Consider the following 20,535-nt stretch of genomic DNA (forward strand, 5'->3'; position numbering starts at 1 on the left):
AGTCGAGTCCCTATTACGAATTGCTGAGGGAGTACAAAGACGTACTCCCGGAAGAGATTCCTGCGGAGCTTCCGCAGGATAAGGGCATTCAGCACGAGATTGATCTCGTGCCGGGCACGAAGTACTGTGTCACGCGGCAGTGGCCACTGCCGCGAGAGCAAGTCAAAGCGATCGACGACTTCTTTGAAAGTCGTCGCAAAGCTGGACAAGTGCGGGAATCGAAGTCCCCGCACAGTGCTCCGACGTTCTGTGTCAAAAAGCCACAGGGCGGATGGCGTATCGTTCATGCTTACAACAAGCTGAACGATGCGACGGTACCGGCACAAACGCCGATACCGCGAAAAGATGTTATCATCGATTCGATGGCCGGGAGCACCGTTTACAGTGCTCTCGACTTGCGAGATGGGTTTTACCAAATTCTAATGCGTGAGAGCGATATCCCTCTCACGGCAGTGAGCACGCCAAGCGGCATGCTCTGGGAATGGCTAGTAATGCCACAGGGGCTTAAGAACGCCCCTGCGACTTTCAACAGGTGCGTGACGCACTTGTTGCGCTCGGTGCGCGACTTCGCACCGAGCTACTTCGATGATGTATTCATCCACAGCCGGGCTGTGGACGAGAAGACCGACATTGAGATGCACAGGGTGCATCTCCGGAAGCTACTTGAGCTTATGCGAAAGCATAAGCTGTACGCGAACCTGAAGAAGTGCATCTTCGGGGCGAGCGAGATACCCGTCCTCGGGTGTCTCGTAGGGAAGAATGGTGTTCGCCCTGACCCGGAAAAGGTCAGAGTGATCAATGAATGGCCAACGCCTTCAAGTGTCAAGGAACTGAGGCAGTTCCTTGGCTTGGCCACGTACTTGTGCAAGTACGTGGAGGACTATGCGGGCAAGATCCGCCCGCTGTCACAGCTTCTTAAGAAAGAAGCTGTGTGGAATTGGACACCCGATTGCCAGCAGACATTCGATGCAGCCAAGCGGGGCTTGACTGAGGCGCCGATCTTGGCAGTGGCTGACCAAGATCGCCCATTTCACGTAGTGTGTGACGCATCCGATTTCGTGATCGGATGCGCGTTGATGCAGCACGATCACGAGGGCCGTGATCGTGTCGTCTACTACCAATCGCGTCAGCTGAAGCCAGCTGAGCGCAACTATCCGGTGCATGACAAGGAACTCCTTGCCATGAAGTATGCACTCGCAAAGTTCCGAGTGTATTTGCTTGGGAGTAGACCATTTGTGGTCTACACCGACCATGCTTCACTGCGTACCGCAGTGAAGTCGCCACACATATCACAAAGAATGGCGAGATGGCTCTCATTCCTTGCGGAGTATAACTTCCGGGTCGAATACAAACCCGGAAGATTGAACGTGGTGGCCGACGCGTTATCCCGTCGGCCGGACTATGCAGAAGCTGTTGACGTCAATGCCATTGACGCCATGCGATCGAGCAAACCCACATCATCTCTGTTGGATGATGTGAAGGCCGCGTACGCGCACGACGCGGACGCGAAGCTCTTGCTGGCCTATGGCACAGCGCCTTCTGACAAGTCCCGTCAGAAGCTGCCCAAGCACCTTCGAGCGCGTGCACACCGCTTTCGTGTGCACGACGGACTACTGCTTTACAATGCAGTCGACGACAACGCGGATCGCGTTGTCGTGCCAAATGACCATGACCTGCGACTCAGGATCATGTACGAGTATCATGATGCCCCGTCTGCGGGACATCTCGGACGTGAGAAGACATACGTCCTTCTCACGCGTGACTTCTACTGGCACCACCAGTATAAGTGGGTGCGCAAGTACATCCGTGCTTGCGAGGTATGTCAACGCGTAAAGCCTGCGCCATTCGCGCAGGCTCCACTGCGATCACTACCGACTCCGTCGGAGTGTTGGAAGTCCATGTCTTTGGACTTCATCTTTGGTCTTCCCCCAGACAGCGGAGGGAACACCGGTGTTGTGGTCTTCGTCGACCGCTTCAGCAAGATGGTACATCTTGCTGCGGTGCCGGCAGAGGTGACCGCAAAACAGACGGCCCGTCTGCTCGTCGACATGGTGTTCAAACACCATGGCATGCCGACCGACATCGTGTCGGACAGAGACCCGCGCTTCACAGCGCACCTGTGGCACGAAGTGTTTACACTTCTTGGGAGCCAGCTTCCAATATCGACTGCGAACCATCGGCAGACGGACGGCAAAACCGAGCGCGTGAACCGCGTGCTCGTCGACATTTTGAAGAGCTACGCTCACTCGTTCCAATAATGGAGCGAGTGCTTATCGATGGCAGAGTTTGCCATCAATAACTCAGTGCATGCCTCGACCGGGCATACACCGTTCTACGTGAATGCCATGCGACATCCACGTCTACCGAGTTTACTCGGAGTGATGGCTCCCACTTTAAGTGGGGGAGGATCTACGACTGCAATACAGCAGCCGCAGAAAACCGCTGACACCTGCACAGTGTCAGCCGCGACAACAAGGAACACGACAACCAGGTCTGCGCGGGGCGCAGACCTTGGCAGGAAGAACCAAGGGTCAGCGCACTGCGCTGACCCCCAGAACAAGGAAAACGAGTCTGTGCAGAGCACAGACTCCACAAGGAACAAGGACCACGGGTCTGCGCAGGGCGCAGACACCGCGAAGAACCACGCAGAGGCCGGGCCTCTTGCGGAGAGCGAGCTGAACGAGTTCAGCTCGGATGCGATTGACTTTATCAATAAAAGACAAGCCGTAATTCGGTTTGTCCAGGACACGATTGCAGCTTCTGTGGATAAACAGAAGCTGAACGCCGATAATATTGGCAGGGGCAACACAAATGAATTCAACGTGGATTCATTGGTTTTGTTATCTACTCAAAACCTGCCCAAACATGCAGTTTCGGATTTCGGAGCAAGCAAGCTTGCTCCGCGCTTCATCGGGCCATTCACGGTGATGGCACGCCACGGTAACGCATACACGCTAGACATACCGTCTAGCATGCGGCTCCACCCGACATTTTATGTCGGGCGGTTAAAGCCATACCTCCAGCACGAGCCAAGTGGCTCGTCTGACCCGAAGAGACAGCCTCGACAGGGGAAACCCTCTCCAGCGCGTAGTCGCGCTGGAGCAGTTAATACAGTCGGGCCTACAGCCCGACCGGCACGTTCAAGGCGGTCTGGGAGACCGCCAGAGCCGGGACACGAAGGAACAGAGCGGCAACCGCCGCGCTCTGAAAATACTCCACGACCGTCACTTGGTCGTGGAGCAACACGAGATGAAGGTCAACACGGCGTTGACCATCGGGGCGTGTTTCCACCACCTCCGCCACCGCTGCGAGACGCACGCGGAGAAATTCGCTGGATCGTCCAGCGAATTGTTGATCATAGGAAAACAATCCGAGGTCCGGATTGTTTTCGCATTCGTTGGAGAGGTTTCCCTCCCCAACACGACACGTGGGAACCACGGAACGTCCTGATGGAAGACGTTCCGGACATGGTGAAGGAGTACGAAACCCAACACGCACTACCAGCAAGAAGGTAGTGCGAGCGCTGTAGTAATCTACAACGCCTGACAACTCGCGTGCTAGATAATTAGCACGGAGATCATTGAAGCTCTCAGGTATACATATAGTATACCTGTTGTGGTCGCGGTTGCGAATATGCACCGCCACCTGGACGGACAGTGCGCATGGCGCACGGACACCAGCCTCCACCGCAACAGCGTGGAGTTGCTAATACTTGCCACTTCGAGAAGGACTCGAAGTGCTTTGGCGCTTGCTTACCCGATCACGGTAAGCAACAGAAATTCGCTTAGAGATGTCGACGCATAGACGCGGTCGACATCGAAGAATCGTACACAGACACTGTGTTGTCTGTCCCCGTGGTAGCGGCGCACCTCGCGCTACCGCGCATTGTACACAGCAACAGAGAGTTTACACTCTGTTGCAATGGTGGTCTTCAGCTTGATCGTGCTCATTGCGGATGAGCACGGAAACCCCAGCACAAACAATTGACAAGCAGTCAATATTAATTGACGTGTCGAGACCGACACGTCTAAGCTTAACGGGGGGATGGTGTAACGGGGTTACACACACAAGTGACAACAATCACTTGTGCACGATAACGGTCACAAGTGACAACTGTCACTTGTGCATGACATTTGTCACTTATGGTTTAACAGATAAATATCTGTTAAAGGTTTTAGATACTTCCTCACATTGGTGTAAGACACACCGATGGATACATTGAAGTGGACCACCACAGTGAGTGGTCCACACATATCCAAAAGATCCTATTGGTAGAAAGCAGCATCTTTCTACCAATCAGAGACATGCATATTAGCGGGGCTCTGACAGCCAGCCGCTGCCAACCCTTTCATAGATGATAAACAGTTTTTAGCAGATTTTAGAGGAAGATCAATTCACAAACAATACAGTTCTCATTTTACCTTAAACTACCTATTTGGTGTTTTATTTGATTTATATTATACTTGTGGACTCAAGTATAATTAATTCAAATTATTAATAAACTCCTACGCTTCCTCATACACGTAGCGCAACGTGTAAGCTAAAGTAGTGAGCCAAAGTAGGCCCACTACAGAGGTGTAGCGCTTCGAAACTCTTCGCGCGGATGTGCCTTTACGGCCCCTTGCCATCCCACCTTAGCAAGTGCTCCCCGTGGTAACCCGTCGCTCGTGCTTAACTTCAGGCGCTCGTCAACGATGGCTCTACGCTCTGGGCCCGTTAGGTTAGCATTAGACATGTTCTTGACCAGGTGAGAATAAGTGCTGGAGCGGCGGTGGTGCCTTCATAACTGTGTTAGGACTCGCTGCGCTAAAACGAAACTGGTGGCGACAACAGTGCTTAACTGGGTACCAATCGAGTGGCAGTAGAAGGAGCAGATGGCGGGCTATAATATTATAATTTCGGATTCGCTAAACAACAACGTCAAGCAACGTTATTGACCAAAACGTTTTTTTTCCTGCGATAATGTCCAACCATAATTATTTACTTTCATGCAATCCCGATTTGAACCGCTTCCGGCAAGTCCTGCAACAATGTAGGTCGCTTGCGGCATCGATTTGGTTCTACCCCAACGCTGTATTATTTTGGGCACGCCGCAGAGAGGAAGAGGCGGAGGTTAACGCGGATGAACCTTGGTAGTTGTTGTGTTGTTGATGCGATGCTGATGCGATGTATTAGTTACGAGACAAATGAGTGATATGACGATTTTAGACTGCGATCAATATCAGGGCTCGACTACTGGACAATAGCGAAGCTCTGTTGCCGAATACGGGCCCCACACACTAGTTCCAGACATGATTAACGTCCGGTTCACACCCCCAGGCGCTCTCGCTTGAGTCCAGGCCCAACCACTTCCGAATACTCAGTACGGCGGTTCCGTTGACGCTTTTCGACAAGTACCTCGATCACCTGAATGTCTTCGTCGGCATTGCCCGGTAGGACGTCAATCGCAGGCACCTTGGACAGCAGCTTGCCGACCAAAACTTTGCCATTGGCAGCATTCAGAAGGACAAGTCGCCCTACGTTCATAGACCCTTCACGATAATCACGGAGCTTGTGAAATCGAAGCCACACAATTTCCTGAGGCAGGCCATGATTTCTCACACGGCACCAACGATGAGGTGTGCTGTGGCGACTGCTATGGCCGTCGAGTGCGTCGGCACGTTCTTCAGCCTCTAACTGAGAAGGCCTCGACGACGAGCACAGCACCAGAACCTCTAGAAACGGGTGGATCCGTCACGAAAGTCATTCTCATGATCTCCCAGCGTTCACTCGGGACCGGTAGCGACATCAGCATACCATTTTTGCGCAGGCTGCTCGACTTCAAGTGAACGCAGGTTGAACAGTTTTCCGCATAGGACTTCCCATTCACAGCGAGACGCAAATCGTCAATACCACAGCGCTAAGTTCTCCTGTGTGTGGCGTATTCCTGCATGCGCTGACACAGGTCTTTATGCGCCTCGTCAATAGTGCAGTTTGCAGCTAACAACCAATGGGCTCGCAGAATCGCAGCACACGTTCTTTCGGGAGCGCAGCGCTATCCTTAGACAGTGAGTCTCGGCGATAACCTTGGAGGAATGTCTGCTTCGTGACTTTGTCTAGCTGCACATCGACCATCAGGTGAGACCACATGATGAGCGTCTCCACCATCCCCATTGGGGCCACGCACTACTGATACGTCTCCATGTCCGTCCGGAACGCCGTGTACTTGTGGCTCGATAGCTCCACCAGCAGCTGGCGGTATCCATGCGCCAAATCCAGCGTATAAAGTAGCGGCAGCCTTGCATGAGGTCGCGCGATCTTGGGGGTTTCTGTCTGCGAATTCACATCCCGATAGTCAACCACCCAACGTACCGGTAATGATGCATTTCTGGAGCGAAGCCATTCTGTCCACGTTGGCGTCTTGCCTGTTGTCGGGTCTTTCTTCAGAACGGCAAATATGCCGGGCACCCACGGTGAGTCGGGCACCTTTGCCCACGTTTTGCCAAACGTTCCTCCAAAACGAGCGTCAGTACGTTCCGCTCCATCCTAATAACCAGCCACCCACTGGCTCAATTTCCCAGGTATTGCAGCCGTCCATAAAATAAATTTACCCTTAGAGAATCGCTGGAGCAAAATCATAATGGCATTATCAATAGAGATAATATTTTTATTGCCAGACATATAAAGCCAATATATTTAGTTCATGGTAATACAATCTAACGTCATAGTAGTGCATAACAGCTAAGCATCTCTAATCGTGTTGGTTAGTAATAAGCACACAGTGTGCCCCACGTTATGCTGTTTCTTTTCAATACCCTGTTATTCTGTAAGCAACTTTGTGCAGTACCATCGTCAACCAATCGCGCGACGCATTCAAATTTTCCGACCCCTGTACCGGATGCCGGTCATCCCATAACCCACCCGGGTCGCCCGCGAACCCACCATTCAGCGCGCAGAAGTCAAAACGAGCGCGAACAGGATCCGTCAAAAACGGCCAAACAAAGAGAAGGGCCTTGCAAGGGATCGCTTCCGGGACCTCTTGCACCCTAAGCGTGCGTCCGCACCTGCTCTTCGGCTAGTATTGGAGCTTATCGGGTAAGCCGCGACCGACCACCCAGCAGCAGCACAAAATAGACGCCAAGTCGTCAGAGTACCTGCAAAGTCAACACGACCTGCAGCTGGAGCTACATGAACAGCAATGACACCAAACGGCGGAGCAGAGAAAACAAATTGAAGAGCAGGTCCGACTTCTCAAGACAGCAGAGGCTGCGATGGGCGAACAAGGGCAAAGCCTGGACAGTCTGGCCGAAGCTGTACGACCTCACATTGAAGCGCGTTGGGGCTTGTTCGCTGGCGCGCAAGGACCCGGGGTGCCAGTGATGAAAGTGCCCTCCATCAATAGAATCGACAGTGACGTCAGCAACTGGAGCGAATATGTTCATCCTGTCTCTCTATCGAGAGAGGTCCAATAAGGAGAAAAAGGACTTCATGGATAGCTACATGGTGCATAGACGTCGGGTGGATGCACTGAACCTTGGAACGCAGACCCAGATGTGGTGTGGCAGACGTGCCAAAATCGTTAACTTCCCATTCCCACACCAACAACACCTACGCTCGTCGAGCGTAGGCTGGTCGGGTGATCCGAAGATCACCCCGTCCGTTTACAGCGGTGAAATGGCTCCTTCCCAGACACCTGCCAAGCAGGGTTGCCGAAAATAGCATTGCCATAAAAATAATGTTTATACATTTCCACGCATAATGTATGTTATCAGAACCCCGACATGTCGTAATTTATGCTCACTTCCTACGAAAAGTGATTGTGTATTTCCGTGCACAAAGTTTTATCAGAACCCTTACATGTCATAATTTATGCTCACTTCCTACGAAATGTGATAATGTATCCATCACGGTTGTTGTGCAGTCCTGACTAAGCAGTCTCGATCCAACTGGACTTCGTTCGTCATGACCAACCGTGATGCTTCCAGTACTCACCAGAAGCTGCTGCTCCCATTCGGCATTATGCAAACCACCAGCAACTCCCCGTCCCACCCAGCCCACCCCGCAATGGTCTTCGTTTCGCGCCCTGCCGGCACAAGCTTCACCTCCGCCCAGGTTAATGGGTTCTACTTTCGGCCGTGCCGCGACGACCACGACGAAGTCATCCTCGAGTACTTTCGTTGCCGTTGCGGCACGGTCCGAAAGCAGACCCGCCGCAACGGTCTGGCGAACCTCATGCAGCACGTGAGGCGCGAGCACCCCAGTTTCGAGACGGAGATGCTCGAAGCCATGACGGGAGAAACGGGATCGTTGTTGATCTACGTTCGGCGGACTTCGCAGACGCTATATGGATGGCAATTTAGATTGCCATGAACAATCCGCCCTCTCTTTCTGCGAGAATCGAGCAACGCGACGGAGAGTCAAGCACTTGCCACTACATTTTGAAAAGAAATGTGTATACTAATACTAACGGAATTACGTTTATTTGTTATCTAAAACTAGCTTCACGACTCTGGATCCAATCTGTGTGGAAACGTTGCGAGCTACGATGGAAGGGGTCGTTTTGGCAGTTGAGAGGTCCATTGCATCCGAGATGCCGGACATTTTTGGCATCGTTTTGGATGGATGGATCCATATGTCTGAGCATTACCTTGCCGTTTCGCCTGCTGCGAAGTCGACGGCACGGTAAAGTGTCCGCTTCTGTGGACGGCTCCTCTCCTGAACGAGGAGGACGACGGCCTTTCCGCTGTTGCGCACAGGGAGTACCTCGCTGACATGCTGCCACGCGACTTCAGCAAGCAGCTGGACCAGTGCTTCTTCATTTCCGGTGACAACTGTAGCGTCAACAGACGGCTTGCTACCCTAGTGAGCATACCCTTAGTCAGGTGTGCCTCTCACCGACTCAACCGAGCTGTGCAGCAGCAGCTTGAAGACCACGAGATCGACCTTGCTGAAGCGCAAGCGCTGATGATCAAGCTGCGGACATTTACTCAATCTGCAAAGCCTTCTTATGTGGAGCTGTTTACGCTATTCAGTTAGTAATTGTTTTTATTTCTTATAATTCATTTTAATTTTAGCCTTAAAACAGACCTTCGACCTGTAATTCGCCAATATACCCGTTGGAGTTCAACGTTCTCGATGCTGCATCGGTACTTCCAGCTCCTAGAGCACCTTGCCAAGTACGTTGACGACATCGCAGACATGCTGCCTGCTCCGGCTTGCAACCGCCGCCTGCGCTCTATGTACAAAAAACTGAAAGATGTCGAATCTGTTTCGAAGGCTCTCCAAGGAAGTGATGTGGACCTGCTAGATGTACGCGAATGGTTTGACGGGTTTATTGCTGAGAACCCTCAGTACGCCTCGTACCTTGGTAAGCTTGATGTGCGGGTATGATTGCTAGAAAATTCTAACTGAAACATCTATTCCATGCAGGCTCAGTGCTGATATCGTCCACAGCCCCGACTTTGAGTCTGGCTGCGTCCGCGTGCTCCGGGGTAAGACGAAATAAGTTGATCCGGGCCGAGAAGACGGCGCTGCGCCCGTTCGCGGTTGGTGCCGTACGGGACGCTGTCGGTGATGATGCTGAAGAAGAGGGTTCTTTCGTTGAGCGCCTTCAAAACCGACGCCGGCTTGCTGAGCAAGAGCAGCAGTATGCTCTGCTGCGAAGTGTACCACCCACCTCGAACATATTGGAGAGATTCTTCAGCATGACTCGGGTCACGTTCGGCCACGAGCGCAACAGCCTGCACCCTATCACGCTTGAGCAGCTTCTTTTCCTGCGCCAGAACCCAAGCTACTGGGACGTACGTACTGTTGACGGTCTTCACCGATAACCAAATACAGCATGGCCTCACATGATGCTACCATAACGACATAATTTATGTGTTCCTTGTCTTGCATGTCATTATTGATGCGTTGTCCTCTACTTCTTGCACACATGCCATAATCGGCAGCCCTGCTGCCAAGCCCTTCCAGGTCCGTGCCACGAGCACACAGCTCACTTCGCCGACCTCTTCTTCTCCTTCCCTCTGTCTTCCTTGAATCCGTGTGCCGCTTGTGTTGGCCCCGAAAATTCCACTCTGTATTTTTATTTGCTTTGCTGGGCTCAACGGTCCTCCCTAAGGTCTCTATACGAATATCGAATGAAAATGTACTGTCACAACCTCTACCATGCTAGAACTAAGTCAATTCGACCGACACCTTAGCTCACTGACCTCCTCGGCGATCCTCTTCGGGTCGGTGTCACGTGTACAAACTTGGGTCGGACTGGTTCAGGTCACCAAATAAATACTTTGGTGTAGACTCAGAAATTGCTTCACCGCACAGGCATAGTTCGCCAACGTTCGAGATGGCCACATCGGCGAAAATACTTAACCTTCGGCCTATAGGCAGCCTCGACGACGGGTGAAAAATCACTTCACCACACAGGTATTCGTCATGCCAATTGGTGTTTGCATTGAGCAGAGCAGACTGGTGCGAATTTGCCGTTCTGAGATGTTTAAACCGGAGTTTGCTGTGACAGAGGACGATTGGAAGAATTATTTTCTGGATGCAAGGAACCCAACCTTAACCTCCTACAAGCAACTTGACGTTGCCATGCGCACACTCACTGTGGACGTGTCGCTACAGGGCGCATAGTCCCGAATGCAGCGGTTGCTTGCCGATTTCTAGGATGCTGTAGACGGAATCAACATGGAGAGCATCGTTCATGAGGATCCGAAGCGTGCAGTCGACTATCTCGTTGCGGCGTTGGGACCTCCAGCGTTTCGGGTTGTCGTCAAGGACAGCCTCGAGTGACCAGCGGGGAAACCGCTGAAGTAGGACGTGCCGATGTTTCTGCGTTGGCTCAGACCCCAAATAGTAGAACTCATGAGGGTTGAGGCCCACTTTACTGCCAGGCCGACCCTGACTAATTTTAACCGGAGCAGAAAGAGAAACAATCAGCACCCGCCCAACAATGCGGCACGGCCACCACCTGAGCAGGCCCAGAAAACTACAGTTCAGACTGGCAGTGACTGCTCTCACAACGGAAGCAGCAACGGCCGGAGTGCCCAGGCGTCAGGGACAGGAACTGCCACGGCTACTGTTCGCGCATGTTTCAAGTGTGGGTCTTACGCACGCTGACTATCAATGCCTACAGGAAAAGCACGTAGCGAATCTAACTCGCTTTACGAGCAGAAGACTGGCCGAAAAATTCGTCGTGATACATCAATTAGTGTGGCGAAGATGGAAACGCCTGGCAACAAGCGTATGCTAAAGTGCCATGTGATGGATGCGGTGGACGCGTACATTAAGCCCGACAGCGGGGCAAAAACACGTCTGGTTGCCCCCGTTCTCCTAGCAACAGCTGGGATCCCATCATGTGTGGTTACCGCGCCGCCGGCTAAGCAGTGCGTGGAGTTGGAGCTGCATCGATTACGATCAAGGAGGAAACGTATTTGTTTTTGAAGTTCGAAAGCCCCGGTAGCACACTCGCCTTGTGCAACGCGGCTTGTTTAAATTCACAGGCACCGCTGCCCGAGGGCATGGATGACATGTTCCTGTCGGATGCAGTAATGGAACGCCTAGGTTACGATCCTCATAAATTAATCAAGTCTGCGCAATCAATTTAACCAGGATATAATTTCAGTAATTTAGAAGGCAACGCAACGGAGATCAACGTTCTTATCTACAGTCTACAACCACCCGTGGTGACTCCAGAAGAATCAGGTCTCGGTGAAACGGAAGGTGCTGTCTGTTTTCCGGTTCCAAATGGCTCACCTACATTAGACCCTGATGCAGTGATGGATACATCACACAAGAGGATAGCAGAGACAAAGCAAAAGGATCTTCAGCGGGGATTTTCGATGAAGTGCAAAAACGGTTACGTGAAAATGTCGACACGTTTCGTATCGGGTTCGGTGGTCGACATGCCTCCGATGCGCATCAAGTTGAAGCCAGGAACCTCCTTAGTCCGCTGCCGATCCCACCGGTATTCAGCAGCCCATCACAAGTTTCTGATGCGGCACGTGGGATGCTATTGGATACAGGGCTCTGCTACGAAAGCCATTCCAGCTCGTGGTGCTCAGCGCCACATATAGTACCTAAGGGTGACGACCACAGCATGACCGTGGGCGTTTAGAAAACCAACAGGCGCGTGGTACCGGTGGTCTGGCCAATGCCGATCCTGGAAGTTGAAATTAACCGTCTCCGCGGTGCCTGGAAGAGATCCAGGTTGCCCAAGCCGCTGATCAGCCTCCGGCGTCGTTCATGACGGGATCTGACCGCATTGTGTGCGATACAGAAGGATGAATGTGGTTGACCGAGGACGTGGCCTCCGTATCTGCGTTATTGGGCATTTTGGCGTCGCAGGACACCGAACGGTAGAGGTCACGTTGAGCGCCATCACCGCGAAGTTCGTTTGGACCAGGTTAGTGGATGATGTTCGGCCTTTAGTCGCGCGCTGTCTGCACTGTGTAAGTGTATCGGGTGGCGCACCAGTGGCGCGGCTGCTTGGTGAAGCGATGCATTCTGATACTCCCAACGAGTTTCTGCACTGGGACTTTTACATATGGGTCCTACTGCGACAGGTAAAACATACGTAGTCGTGTTGACAGACAATACTTCCAACTCCGTTTGGTTTGTTGCCCACACGTGCAGCAATATCGGACGCCACGTACGAAGGTTTACTTGACTGGTTCGCGGCGCTCAGGGTGGGTTTCCGACCAGGGAACCCATTTTAAGAAAAATGCCATCTATGATTTGAAGAGAACTCTCGGGGCACACCATCACTTCACGGCTCCGCGGTGTCCGTGGGCAAATGGAACCGTGGAGGTCGTGATGCATGAAGTGCTGCGATGTGCACGAACATTGCTCTCAGAATGGCTGCTCCAAGCGGATGCCTGGCCGCGAGTGATCAAACTGGTCCAAATGGTATTGAATCACTCACCATTGGCTTCACGCGATGGCGCATAATCAATTATGACCATGACAAGACCCCGCGCTATCAATCCGCTTGACCTGTTCGCAGTGCCTGGGATGGTCGAGGCTCCAACGTTACCAAGTTTGCACGTCTGCGCAACGCATTGGAATCGAAGCACAAGCGGCTGGCTGCCTCAAGGCAAACCGAACTGAAAAAGGGTCGTGCCAAGGCTGCCAAGCGGGGTGCCAAAATGGCGCAGTTTGCTAATGGAGGCTATGTGCTCTACGCCGATGTTCGGGCGCATCGCAGATCAAAGCTGCGCACCAAGAGGTGTGGCCCCGGTCGAGTTGTTGCTACCGTTTCCAATTGGGTGTTCGCAGTGGAGAATCTGTTGACTGGCGATGGTCGCGATGCCCACACCAGCCGGCTCAAGTTCTACGCGGACTCATCACTCGGAGTCACCGTAGATTTGCTGGCGTATGTTGCTTACAACAGTGAAGGCAACGTTGTTGAAGAGCTTCATCAAGTTCGACACGACGGTTGCGACATTCTTGTCAAGTGGCGTGGGCTCAGTGAAACGGAAAATTCGTGGAACCCGTCCAAATATTTATGAAGATGCCCCTGCAGCGGTTAAGCATTTTCTGACTCAGTACGCGGACGATGTGTCCGCGCAGGAACTCGCTGCAGCACACGGTATGGATTTACGGGGATAACGTTTTTAGTAGGGGGAAGTGTTGTCAGTGGAGCAGCTACAACACTGGCTCACTGATAGTGCTGCGGTCACGCTGCCAGCTCACGGGTAGTCTGAACAACGGTAGGTTGGAATGTGTATCCGAGACCTGGTTCAACGGCAAGTTGAGAAGCTAGGATATCAGGACACTGTGTGGGAACGGGGTTGAACCCGTGAGTGTTGGTAGGAAATCGGAGAGCGCGTAGTGCACGCTCAGATCAATTCAGTCTTCATTTTATCCTACGTGATCCTCGGGTGTTTAAGGTGCTTGGAACCGGTGTGTGTTCCAACAGGATTATGAACCCAAATCACACAAGTGGCGGAACCTTCTCGTGTATGTCGAAACCGATGACGTATACGAAGGGGTGCCGAAGAAGTAGAACGGCAAAGATTGGCAGACGTAGAAGCGGGTCATGATGAACGTCTTCAAAGAAAACAAGCTCAAGGATATCGGCGTTGGAGATTTGACCAAGGCGATGCTTGCAAATGCCAGTGCTGAGAAGCAAGAGGTGTTTGAGGTGAAGCAACTCAAGATCATGCGCTTGATTGGTGCGTCTGTCCCGCTAGGTGTTCTCTAGCAAATACGCAACAAGGAGGCCAGAGATGTGGACAGAGATTTGCAACTTGTACAAAGGAAAGCGGAACGAAGCCATCAAGGCCTACACGATCCCTCGCTTGGAGAATGAGCTGTGGAATATGAAGATCGCAACAGGAGGAGATACGAATCCCCATCTTTGAAAGATAGTAATCTCAAGATCGAGTTGGGTGAATCGTAGCACGTTACCGCAGGTACTACAATGGTGGATACGTTGCTGTAAAGTTTACTGGATCAGATTGAGTTTGAGCGACTGAAGTCTTCGATTTACTATGACGCAGATCCGAGTGTGTGTACACCTAAGCGTGTTCGGGGATTACTTCTTACTGCGGCTACTCGACAGAAAGAGTTCAGAGGCTAGCGCAGTGAGAGGAATGGAGGCCATGGTGGATATCGAGGAGGAAATAGCAAAGGTAGCGACCAGGAACGAGGAGAGCAGAGGAAGGCTAACGGGTCAACGAAAACACGCCAGTGTTACGTCTACGGTAGTGACAAACACCTCAATTCAAATTGTCCTGAGAAGACGAACAAACAGAGCGACACGGATCACAATGAGTCAAAGCACAAGCCGCGGGGAAACTGTACACTACACCAAGCGGCCAGTGCACCACCGAGTACACATATCTATAGCGTGGACAAGGGAGTAGTGACTGGAATGATGACGGTTGAGACGACTGAAGTACGTGGAGAGCTACATGAACCACACGGTGAACAAGAACGGCTGAATGATGATGGTGTAGTAGGTGTTGAGGCAGATTTTGAAGTCGGTGATCAGAGCGTCGTAGAGTCAGTGGGTGGTGGTTTCTGAAGTCGGTGATCAGACAGTCCTAGAGTCGGTGGGTGGTGGTTCTTTGACACTGCGTCAAACTCTCATGTCACGGGAAACTTCTCGGATTTTGTGCCGTTTTCTTTTGACACGGCGAGTATACGGAGTGCACGAGGAGTGACTCCTAATATTGCGTCGCACATTGTGGGCGTAGAAACGGTAGCACTGATTACAGAAATCCGTGGAGAACAAGTTGAAATTTATGTGGATGATGTATTTTTATACTAGGAGCTGAGTATGGATTGTTCTTGCCGGAACTTGCGAACGCGCTCGTATTCGACTTCAGTTATGACATTGCAACGAAGAACGTCACTGTCTTGATAGGAGAGAGGCCAGTTGTCGTTGCTGTACGACAAGAGGCAACTTGGGGATTTCAAGTCACAGGTCCTACTCAACGAACGGGCGGACCACCTGCGGGCCTACATTTATGTAACTACACGGCCGTAGAAGGCGTGAGCCCGTTGAGTCTTTGACACGAACGTTTGCGCCACACATGGCACCAGCTAGTGCAGGGCATGATGCTAACATACCGAAAAGACGACACGTGTGATGCGTGCCACCTGGGGAAGCAAAAGCGGAAAGCGTATAAGAAGAAACTTGATCGGGTAACCAAAGAACCGAATCAAGTTGTGTACGCGGTCTTGTTCATCCCAGACAAGGACTGTGGGACTCGGAATGAAGCGTCATTAGTCATTATGGGTGGTTATTCTCGTTTTGCCACGGTGCACCTGCTGAGCGATCAGCAGAGCCCGGTTGTCAACAAGCTAATGACTGCTTACGTTCTTTGGACCGAACGGCAAGCAGACAGGCACGTCAGAGTACTTCGTATCGGGTACAGCAAGTGTTGACTGATAAGGGAGGAAAATTTATCAACGATGAAATGAAAGCCTGGTACCTTCACAAGGCATAGAGCAAGTGAAAATGGGTCCGAAAAACTCGCGGCTAAGCTCGCATCAGTGGTTGAAGGGAATGACCAAAGCGACGATGGCACAAGCAGGGTTTCTGCGCAGGCTGTGGCCAGAAGCTCTACGAAACACGGTGTATACAAAGAACCACGTGTATAGGTGCACAGAGGGAAATTTTTATGAGATGATGTTAGAGGTAAAATCCGACATGGCGCACATCCTGAAGTTTGGAGCATTAGCGTATGTCCACATGGCTCTTTCACCGCAGTGAAAGAAACACCACAGCAACATCAAGACTGGTTTTGTGCTTGAATACGCTAAAGACGTGATAAGGTGTAAAGTCTTTTCCGGATGAGCACACGGCTAAGTTTGTACCTGACCTGAGCGTAGCTGAACATGTCGTTTATTGTGATTGTTATGAGGTCAACGTCGACGACGCTGATTTGGAGTCACTGCACTTTGTACGACGGGAAACCGCTGAGGCAACTGGAACTTGTGGATCGTCAGTAGCGGGTGCAAAGCCGAATGAAGATCTAACACAAGCATCGGAAGAAGTTCTCATTGGCGATGATGTCGCAGTAGCAAGCATCTTTGCTTTAGAGGAGAACGATGTAAAGTCATCGAGCACTGTTGTGTTGAAAGAGGGCTATGGGGATACGGAAAGTGTTAACAGAGCGAATCCAAGTGCTGATACCGTGAAAGAAATCGTCGATGATGCTGGAGTGCTGCTTCCGCATAATGAGCCAAAGCAAATCGGTAAGCGTACACATCGCAGTGAGACACCTTCGGAGGAAGCGCGGGTGGAGCAAGACGCAGAAAACAAAAACCGAAGAAGACTCAGATGGGCCTTCGAGAACACTGTGAGGATGCGAACCGCCCGTAACTGGCCCGAGCCAACATGGCGACAGCGACTCGAACTGGGTTCGGAACGTCGCGGTGAAGGAATGCACGCGAACGCGCGTGGCGACATACAATTTCCTCGGTTCAGTGAGCAGGAGTCTTGTTTGGCCCTAATAAACCCCGAGCGAGGACTCCGAGGATTCGCATTCACCTCTGGTACAATCGAACTTAGTAGCGTAGACCCAGTCGTACGTACTCGCGTAACCTCGGTCACCATCTGATGCGTCCGAGGTTGTCTCGTTGAGACTCGCCGTATTAGGTATTTGTGTAGAGACATAGGGCTAGCGATAGGACGATGCGCAGAGGCCCACGGGGCCTCACGGTACTCAGATAATTTCCCCCAAAGCCAACAAGACTCAAGTTCGACTTCGGTAAGTGTAGCTAGCTTGTGGTAGTACCTGTACACGCTTGGCTGCGTGGGGATGCCTGTTGGGAAGGTTAAGCTTACTTGACCGAGCGTTCACTAGACCAAGAATTGACGTGGCCGGAGAGGTAGGAGCGACTTTGTATAGTCGTGCACTATAAATGTGTGGGATGGGAGGGTCCCCGAGTGTATTTACCTACCGACCGAAGATTACCTTGGTCTCTCCTGTACTAGGCCTCACCCGCAATACCCTTCATTCTGAAGGACTGCAGGGGTTTCGCGAGAGCGCTATATAGCATCATAGAGGCTAAGAGGTGCAGGTTTTGGTTTGATCGAAGATAACCTTGACGCGCAGATGCGATTGCAACCGACCCGGTGTAAGGGATCATTCCTGGTCTTCAGGTATCGATCCAACATTCCCTGACCCTACCTGAACAGCGCGTGTTGTTGGTGAACCGGTAGTGAGGAGTTTAAGTGAATTACATCACCACAATGCCATGAACGCCGCCGACCAAGCTGTTTCGAATGACTACGTCATGAACGCAATGTAGAATACCTCACGCATATTAGACAAGAACGGTAGCCCAATTAGAGCGAGTAATGTTTAGGTTTCTCGGAACAGCCGCGAGATACTGCGCTCCAAATGGAGAGAATTCTTACCAATGGGGGACATGGAAGAGATTGCCGCACTAAAAGCGAAAGGTGTGATTATGGAAATACCTGATGAGGAGGTGCCGGAGGATGCACTATTGGTGAACACGATGTGGGTATATTCCGTCAAGGCGGACCACCAAGGGTATGCGGTCGGATTTAAAGCTTGCATTGTAGCTCTGGGCAATTGCCAGCGACCCGGTATCGACTTCCATGAAACATTTGCACCTTGTCGCAGGAATGTCGCCATCCCGCTTGCTACTGACAATAGCAGCAGAGTTGGGTTTGAGTGTATACGGTGGAGATATTAACACCGCTGTGACGAGGCCCTCGCCAATTCTAGGCCGGAATCCGTCAGTCAGAACCCCAAGTCCTACCACGCACTGGTCACATGGCATTTGAATCGTGGATATTTGTTGATCCAAGTCTGGTCTTTGTACAGACCAAGCTAGACTGGCTCGATCTGGAGACTAGGCTCTGTGGACGTCAAAATTCAGTGACCTCGGACCCCAAATCCGAGATTTGGATTCGGGCTGGAACTACCTGGGGTCTGTGATTCGACCTAGAAGTCACCGATCTGGGACTTCAGGCCCAGAATCTGGCTTCTGGTTCGGATCTGAGGCTCGACCTTCTGAGTCTGTGATTTGGAGTCACTTGATTGCTTAAGTCTCAGCTCTCAGGTCTGAGATCAAATGTTTGGAGTGCCTGTAGTTCTGGGACTCTCCCCCCCCCCCCCCCCCCCCCCCCCCCCCCCCCCCCCCCCCCCGAGCTCAAATTCTGGGATTGGGGATCTCAGAACCCGAGCTACAACTGTGAACAGAATCTAGGATCTGAGATTGGAGTCCGAGCGATAGTGTCACCTCAAAGTCTGAGATGTGGAAGTCTGGGATGCTGAGTGAAGGCTGAGCAGAAGTGATCAATGACCCGGGTCTGAGATGGGACCTGAGATTCCGAGGTTTGGCGTTATTCCAGACTCTGAGACTTGGCCGCTTGGACGCTGAGCTACGACCCCGGTCTGGGATGCGACCACGGGGTCTGGGTAGTTGAGTTGAGGCTGAGCGGTTGCCAGCCGCGATTCCGCGCTTGGACGTGACCAAGAGTCTGGGATGCCTCAACGATTTGGGATGAGCTGCTGAGACCCGGGATATTAAGTGGCTATTCGGTGGTTGCTCATTGAAGTTAGCGAATGCTCTTTGAAGGTCGCTCTGAAGGGTCACCCCGTTGTGGCTTTTCAGCGTCTGGTGTCTGGCACATCAGATTTGGCCCGACTGGTCGCCTTTGGATACCGGCCAATTGGGGGCCTTGGATCCTGATGTAATCGGATTACGCCTGATTTACACCCAAGCGTAATCAGTGCAATCAAGCGGTGACTGACCCAGACAGGCCAATGGAAGGACGCCAAGGCAGCGACGCGCATTCACGGGCACCGCCAAGCCAGTAGCTTAGTGGGTATTTCACCCTTGTTCCAGGGTACCCAGGGAATGTTTGTGCCAAAGCCCTTTGTATGTGCATGTGCAGGATATTCAATCAAAGTTTGTTTTGCCCCGAAGTCCGCACACTGCAGAATTAGTTTTGCGCCGACGGGTGTGTTGCTTCACAAGGACCAAGTCCCTGCCCCCGGCGGCGCGCGCAAGGTCAAGTGAAGTCGCTACGAGTGTTCTACGGTCAAGCTCAGCCAACTCCAAATACATTTAACACCAAGCCTTTTCGTGTTTCGGCCCGGTTTGCCTTCGCTGTCGTATTCTCCACGCGCGGGACATTGGTTTGCTGGTTTGCTTGCTGGCTGGCTGGTTTCCTGGTGGTGTTTCATATTTTCGGGCGGAAGCGGACCCGCTCTGAGGTTTTGGCAGAGCAACACCTGGGATGGTGGTTTCTGGGGTTGCTAGTGGTATTCGTGTGGCGCGATTGACCTGGGTTAGCTCTTCCCAACTCGCTGTCTTGCCTACATCAAAGAGTGTTGCGCGGAAGTCCCAGGGTGCAGAGCGAGAACCCTGGACCAAGACAGGCTCAAGCTAATCCAACTCTCGGGGCCACTCTGGTCTGAGGGACCTGTTGTGCAGCTCTCCGTCTGAGCCGCTGGAGGAATTGTTGTGTGATGTGTCTGGAAGCGACTCGGAGCCGGAGTCGCTGAGCAAGTGTGTGTGTGTGTGTGTGTGTGTGTGTGTGTAGTGGGCCTAACTTGGCTGACTACTTTAGCTGACACGTTGCGCTACGTGTATGAGGAAGCGTAGGAGTTTATTAATAATTTGAATTAATTATACTTGAACACACAAATATAATATAAATCAAATTAAGACTCCAAGTAGCTTAGTTAAGGTAAAATGAGAACTGTATTGTTTGTAAATTGATCTTGCTCCTAAATCTGCTAAAACTGTTTGTCATGTAGGAAAGGGGTTGACAGCGGCTGGCTGTCAGTGCCCCGCCAATATGCACGTCTCTAATTGGTAGAAAGATGCTGCTTTCTACCAATAAGATCTTTGGGTAGGTGTGGACTACTCATTGTGGTGGCCCACTTTAATGTATCCATTGGTGTGACTTACACCAAGGTGAGGAAGTATCTAAAACTTTAACAGATATTTTATCTAAAATCACAAGTGGTTGGTAGCCACTTGTGTGTGTAACCCCGTTACGGGGGGGGGGGGGTTATGGCCCAGAGTCCTAAGGCCTGAGAAGTGGAGTGGACTAAG

Source organism: Phytophthora cinnamomi, assembly GCF_018691715.1.
Source record: "Phytophthora cinnamomi strain GKB4 chromosome Unknown Contig45, whole genome shotgun sequence".
NCBI classification, from domain to species: Eukaryota; Oomycota; class Peronosporomycetes; order Peronosporales; family Peronosporaceae; genus Phytophthora; species Phytophthora cinnamomi.